The 7,243-nt window shown below is 38.8% G+C and overlaps 1 non-coding gene across 1 annotated transcript; it reads right to left on the bottom strand.

The window, feature by feature from the left end:
• Positions 1 to 5,549: 5,549 nt before the first annotated feature.
• TRNAT-AGU (transfer RNA threonine (anticodon AGU)) lies at positions 5,550 to 5,623 on the bottom strand. The gene has a single exon. It is a non-coding gene; the product is annotated as a tRNA-Thr (tRNA).
• Positions 5,624 to 7,243: the final 1,620 nt, after the last annotated feature.

The following is a 7,243-nucleotide window of genomic DNA, read 5'->3' as shown; positions in this document are numbered from 1 at the left end:
ACTTAAGGTTTTCTCCCATGTTTTCTGAGCTTGCATTGTTCCTTAGGCATGCATGGTAACTTTATAAATTCCCTTGTATATATGGTTGCTTTGGAATGTCCCAGTCCTAAATGTCTGGGTCCCAGAAAGGGAAAAATAGAAAAATGAAGAGAAAAAAAGAAAGGCATCAGTCCTTTAAATCCTCTCGAAGTCACTTCAGCTAGAGCTGGAAGGACTTGTAAAAATGGGGGGGGGGCACAGGGGGCAGGAGCATGTGCAACCATGACTGTCCACCTCTGTGTCTGTACCTCCATGGTCAGAAGCAGCAATCATTGATCAGAACACAGATTCCCCCATATTTAGAGGACAAGGTCCTTATTGCCCACCCTGGTTTCCATAAGCAGCATGCAAGCCGCTCCTGGATCACATGCAAATCTTCCAGCTATGGGGCTGGGATAGCCACTGCTGAGCTAAGAGCTTAAATTTACCCAAATAAAGCACAGTTTCCTGTCCAAGCCTTCCCCTGGAAGTTGTGAGCGTTCCAGTACACTCCCAAGGTCCTAAATACCTGCACCAGACAGATTCTGCCAGTATTGTTGTTTTCTAGGTGGGGAGACAGATTCCTGGTGCTTTGTACTCTGCCACCTTCCCAGAATTCGCCTTCCAGTGGATTCGTTTTTATTCTACCAGGTTGGTCAATATAAAAGTAATTGATAATACTCCGTGTTGCAGAAGATTCAGGGAAGAGGAACTTTCATAATGTTCAGAGTAAAGTACTATAAATAGCTACACCCTTTGAGAAAGCAATTTATTAATACTTTTAACCTTTTTTTTGAGTGCTTATACTCTTTGATCCAAGAATGTACTGTACATATTTATTTGAACAAGGACCGAAAGGTACATGTACAATGGTATTCACAGAAATATTGTTTGTAATAGTGAAAAGCTGGTAATATCCTAAATAAGTGTTAATGGAGAACTGGTTCAATAAATTATATAACATCCATACTATGAAATACTTTACAAACGTTAAAAAGTAATGCACACACAAAATATTTAGTAACTACAAAATAGCCCTTGACACTTGAAAAATATTGGTCAGTCATAGTATTAAAGGCTGTTGCACAGTTGGGACAATCATCCCACAATTGTCTGACATTGTTCTCATGATTAGATGGAGATTCGACGTTTTGGGAAAGGATGTCACAAGGTAATGTGCCCTTTTGAGTTCTTCATATTATGGGGGTAAACATGATGCTTCTATAGCTTCCTGGTGATTTAACCTGGATCACTTGGTGCTTGCCAGGACTCTCCACTGTAAAGTATTTGTTTTACAAGAGGATAAAATCCTCTAGGGATCAGCCAAAAATGTCTGAGAATTACTTATAAGTATCTTGGGGAAATCCTATATGTAATATGAACATAAAACTAACTTAAATGTACTGTAATCCATAAATGCTGTGGCTTTTACCAGCTGGTTCTTTCAACCCCTAGACAACATTATATAGATATGGATCTGAGTATGTACAGTTTTAAAGGACTATGACGATTCTTGTATCATTGTGGTAGGTTATACTTTCTAAATTCTTAGAGAGCCTTTCCAAAATTTGGACTACACAATAATCACATAATAGTAATAATATATGCATTAATAATAATTCTATGTTATTTATCTAAACACTTTTAGTAAAGAAATTATATGTCAAAAGAAAGGTGTTTAGCATAAAATATAAATAAAACAGTAGTGCCAAAAAAAAAAAGAGAGAGAGAAAAGAAAAGTCTTAGGAAAATCTATGCAAAACCTCAGACTTGTGTTTGGGGGATTTTAGCTGAGATACTAGGCATCCTGTTGTGTGTATTCTTTAGTTTTCCTTTAGAGGAAGGTTGAAATTCCCTTTTTTTCTCAGAGAATTAGTGGTCAAATGAGTCTACTGAGGGAGGTCCTGTGTATTCACATACTTTGGAGCCAAATGTCGGGCTCCTGTGTATGTCAAAACTCATCAAATAGTACACTTTAAATATGTGCATTTATTGCATGTCAGTTATACCTCTTTTTTTTTTTTTTTCATGTTGCTACAGAGTTAACGGGCAGGATTACTTTGGAACAGGGTGATATTACTTCTTAAAGAAAGGGTTAGTATGAAGGTCTTTGGTCTCAGTCTTTGTTCTTGGCAAGGCTTTTGTCCAGTCATTTCAGTGGCCATCAGAGGATTTACTAGAACAGCCATCAGAAGAACTACTAGAACAACAATCAGTAAATAAATTCAAGCCAAAAGTAAATTGATCCAAATTTCAAGGAAGAATGATTTGTGAGCCAGGTAAAAAGATTAGGTCGTTTAAAAGGGAAAGAGAATCAAATTGGCAAAGACTTACCCACAGCAAAATTGAATGTTAGAAAGCAGAAGAGCAATGCCTGTAATATACTCAAGGAAAGAAACTTAGCCACAGATGATTTATTATTCATCCTAATTGTCCTTCACACATAGAGTTATAGACAAACAATTTCAAGCCAGCAGGAACCCAGAGAATATTGATTATATGAACCTTTCTTGAGGAAACTACTAGAGAACTAACTGCAGCCAGCTGAGAGAACATGGGCAAACTTAAGCTAAAGGGCTGGCCATGAGAATCAATTCATATCTAAAATAAAAAAATAAAAATAAAAGTAGGAATAAGAAAAATACAGGTGGGAATGAGGGTGACAGAATGTTACCTACTCTGACATTTTAGGAAGACTAGAACTACCCAAAATGAGATAAGGGAGAGAGATTTTGGAAGTAGAATAAGTTTGAAAGCCTCATCTGTAACAGCTCAGAATCAAAGGGTATCATTTAAAGGTTACAAATCAAGTAGGAAAAGGATAAGCATATTTAATGGCACAAAAGTAAGCCCTGAGTCAGATAATATTGCTGATTAAAATTGGATGGAGGAAGCGGATACAAGCTCCTGTGCATGTCAGGGAGTAATACATTCTGCTTAAACAAAGAGAAGGGAAAGGATACTACATAACATTGTAATTGTAAAGATAAAACCAAGCATTTTAAATAGCAGAACTACAGTAACAGTGAGAACAAAAGATAGGAAACAAAAAAAAAAAAAAAGGAATGAAACTTCTTGTTACTAAATGTAACAGATACACAGAAAAATACATAAAATAGGAATTACGGAATAACCAATGATTATAAAGCACGTACAGGTTAACAGGACCACATCAGGATATGCAGCATTACTAGCATTCCTTTCTGATGATAATCTCTCCACCCCACCCCCCACCCCAGATAACCAGTGTCCTGATTTTTATGATAATCATATGCTATGTACAGACAGGGCGAAAAAAATGTTTAGATATTTTAAGAAAGGAAAAACCTGTATTAAAATTGTAATACTCAGTACATACCGGTAACAAAAGATGAATACAAGTGATGCATATCCTTTTTTTTTGGCACCCCCCCATATATGTAGCTTTACAATCTATGTCTACGTTGCTACTTGTACCTGATTTGGGACTTTATATAATTAGAATCATACTATATTTATTCTTTTGTATCTTGCTTCTTTCTACCTGGCTCACCAAATAATCCTTCCTTGAAATTTGCATCAATTTACTTTTTGCTTGAATGTATTTACTGATTGTTGTTCTAGTAGTTCTTCTGATGGCTGTTCTAGTAAATCCTCTGATGGCCACTGAAATGACCAGACAAAAGCCTTGCCAAGAACGAAGACTGAGACCAAGGACCTTCACACTAACTTTTAACATGTGAAACACAGGATCCATTCATTATGTTACATGGAGCTTTAGCGTGTGCATTTTCTTGAAAGGACAGTATCCTGTTGTCTGATTATAACAATTTACTTACCCTGCTGATGGACATTTACATTTTATCCAATGGATGTGTCCTGGTGGCCTATTTAGATTTTTATTTACATTTCACTTGTTGTAACATTATTAAGCAGTTCTTCATGTTTGTTTAATGTCCTCATTTGTGAATTGTCTGTTCAAGGCTTTTTGCCCATTTTCTCCAGTGGGTTGCCTTTGTTTTCTTGCTGATTTTAAAGATACCTTCATATAATTAGGTTATGAACCCTCTGTGAGTTTTCCGTGTTGTAACTATCCGCGTCTTATCTTTCTGCTCTTTTTATGGTGTTTTTAGATGAACAAAAGTTCTCATGCATAATGTAGAACAATGTATCATTTTTCCTTCCTAATTGATGCTTTTTATAATGGGATTAAGAAATCTTTCTCTATCATGATGTCATGAAGATATTCTGTATTGTCTCCTGAAAGCTTTATAGTTTGTCTTTCTTGGTAGATTCGTAATTCTTCTGGAGTTGATTTTGCGAATGACATTAGTTACTTTAAAAGAGGAGGACAAGAATCTCAGTTGAAAACAAGGAAAACTGTTGAAAGTCTGTATACAGAGCAATTAGATCCATCAGCCCCTTCTCCATGTGGGTGGAGCCAAGCAACAGTCTCCAGATAGATGACATATGCTCCTAGGAAGGGCTCCAGACGTAGGCACACCAGACAAAGAGGGCAGGGGTTTGCTGCGGGGCTAAAAAGGAGGAAAAAGTGAAGATTTGGTCCCTTTTCCAGCTCTGGCCCCTGTACTCAGGCAGCCAGGCATATGTTCTCTGGGAAATTGGAGAGTTCTTCTAGAAAGAAATTGAATGGCCCCAGAAAAAAAACCTCCAGATAAAAACACTTGTGGACACAATACACATGAGTTGGTCCCCCGATCACTTTACATTGTAGCCCATGGTGTAACAAATTACTCCACAGATAACCAGTATCCTGACTTTTATGGTAATCACATGCTATAAATATATAGTTTTACAACCTAGGTCTATATTCCTAGTTTTGCCTGATTTGGCTTGCAATTACTATCTCACGGTTTCTATGGGTCAAGAATCAGAGCGTGGCTTAGCTGGGTACCTCTGGCTCGAGGTTTCCCATGGGGCTGCAGGTAAGCCGTCAGTCAAGGCTACAGTCTTATGTGAAGATTCAACTGAGGAGAGATCTACTTCCAAACTCATACATGTGGTTATTGGGTCCTCACCAAGTGGGCCTCTCCACAGGGCTGGCTCTGGATATGGCATCTGTCTTCTCCCTGGGCAATCAGTACAGAGAGAACACCCGGGATGGAAGCCTCAGGCTACTTAGAAACTAATCTCAGAAGTGACATACTATCATCACTTCCATCATATTTGGTTTGTTAGAAATGAGTCAATAAGTCCAGCCCACACTGAAGGGGAGAGGCTTACACAAAGGTATCCCACATTTTGTGAATCCCCAAACCATCCTCATTTCTGACACCAACTGCAAATTTGGGGACCCCCAAGACCACCCTCAGGCTTGATGATTTGCTAGACGGACTCACAGAACTCAACTGAAAGCTGTTATATTTATGGTCACAGTTAAAATCACCCAAGAGAAGAGGCATATAAGGCAGTGTCCAGGGGAGTTTTAAGGGTTGTGCAGATAGCACTTCTTTTTTAAAAAATTATTTTATATATATATATATATATATATATACATATATATATATTTTAAAGAAGGGTGCAACTCACAGTGGCCCATGCAGGGATCGAACCAGCAACCTTGGTGTTACTAGCACCACGCTCTAACCTACTGAGCTAACAGGCCACCCACCCACTCCCAGCCCCCATAGCACTTACTTCTCATGGCAGTGATGTGTGACAATTCATATGGAGCATTGCCAACCAGGGAAGTTCACCCAAGCCTTGGTGTCCAGAATTTTTATTGGGGCTCAGACATGTACACACGACTGGCTGCCTGTATGGCTGACTTTAGTATTCCATCTCCCTGGAGGTCCAACCCCACCCCCCACCTCTACACCCTCACCCCCACCATAAATCACACTGTTAGCATAGACTATCTGGCATGGCCCAAGGCCCACAGGTAAACAAGACACTCTTATCAGGCAGAACATTCCAAGGGCTTAGAGATGACCTCCCATGACCTGAGGGCAAAGGCCAGACCCGCCTGTGGGAAAGGTTAATCCTTCCCTGCACATTACAGGCAGGACTAGTAGGAGGTGGGGACCACTGGGAGCCATCTTGGAGCCTGCCTACCACACCCACCATTTAGAAAACTTCCCCCACGTGAGCTCCTGATCAGCTTTTAAGTGCCTCATTCTTAAATGTGATTGGCTCACCACCCATCTAAGGAAAGTCTCCAATATAAGAGGAAGGCCAAAACAAACCATAAGGAAAGAAGGAACTTAGAGGAAACAGGAACAATTCAGGTAATAAACTAAACTAAAAAACAAACCACCAAAACAAAACAAACCCTTCAATATTACTAGAGAGATAAAATACTGTACCCATAAGACAAAACAAGACAATGCAGAAAAGATAAGAAAGAGCACTTCGGGGTTAAATCAGGGTAGATGAGCTAAAATTTTAAAATGTAATAACATTGTGGGAGATTGGGGAGGGGAAATCTGTGTTTTTGGTGTATGTGTTGAAGGGGGTGGGATATAAGTTAGCTAAATTGTCATTGTCCAAAGTCTATAAGTCATGGGTGGATTCGGGTTTTGTAGGGCCAGAAAACTATACAATTCAAAGGGTGCCTATGAGAAAAGTAATACACACCTATACGTTTGAACTTAAGAATGGGACCTTGGAAAACCTGTGAAAGTGAGGGACTCAACTTAAGCTTTATTAGCTTCACAATAAATCTTCCCCATAGTCAATGGACAACATCTGAAATTGGAAAAATAAGAAAGGAGAGGAGTTGGGTCTGGGGTATGAAGTTAAAAGGGAATGGGTGAATAAATGAATGAAACACGACAGGGGCCTTGAATGGGGCAGACAGTCACATTATATTAAGAGTTTTATTATGAGAAATAGTAATTCCTTGTCCTGTCACACTTTACTCCCATTTCCAAAACTCCTAACATTCAACTCTTTTTAAGATTTTGTGTTTGGTACTTATCTTGTATTTCTAAATAAAGTTTTAAAACTCTTATTTCTTAAAACACCATTCCAATGTGTTTCATGACATCTTTTGACCAATATGGTGAAATAGATTAGTTGCTGGCTGCTCCACTTGACATTAACCTTGGAGAAACTATGGGTTTCCAGGAGCTGAATTGGTCAGCACCTTGATTTTGACTTCCTAGCCTCCAGAACTGTGAAACTAAATCTATGGTATTTTGTTACAGCAGCCCAAGCTGACTAATACAGCTTGGTAAGGGCTGTGACCAGATTGCTCCATGGAACAGTTATCTCTTCTTAATCA

Source organism: Rhinolophus ferrumequinum, chromosome 22, assembly GCF_004115265.2.
Source record: "Rhinolophus ferrumequinum isolate MPI-CBG mRhiFer1 chromosome 22, mRhiFer1_v1.p, whole genome shotgun sequence".
Lineage (NCBI taxonomy): Eukaryota > Metazoa > Chordata > Mammalia > Chiroptera > Rhinolophidae > Rhinolophus > Rhinolophus ferrumequinum.
Note: the sequence above shows the minus strand (reverse complement) of the source record. Positions and strands in the feature narration are given on the sequence as shown.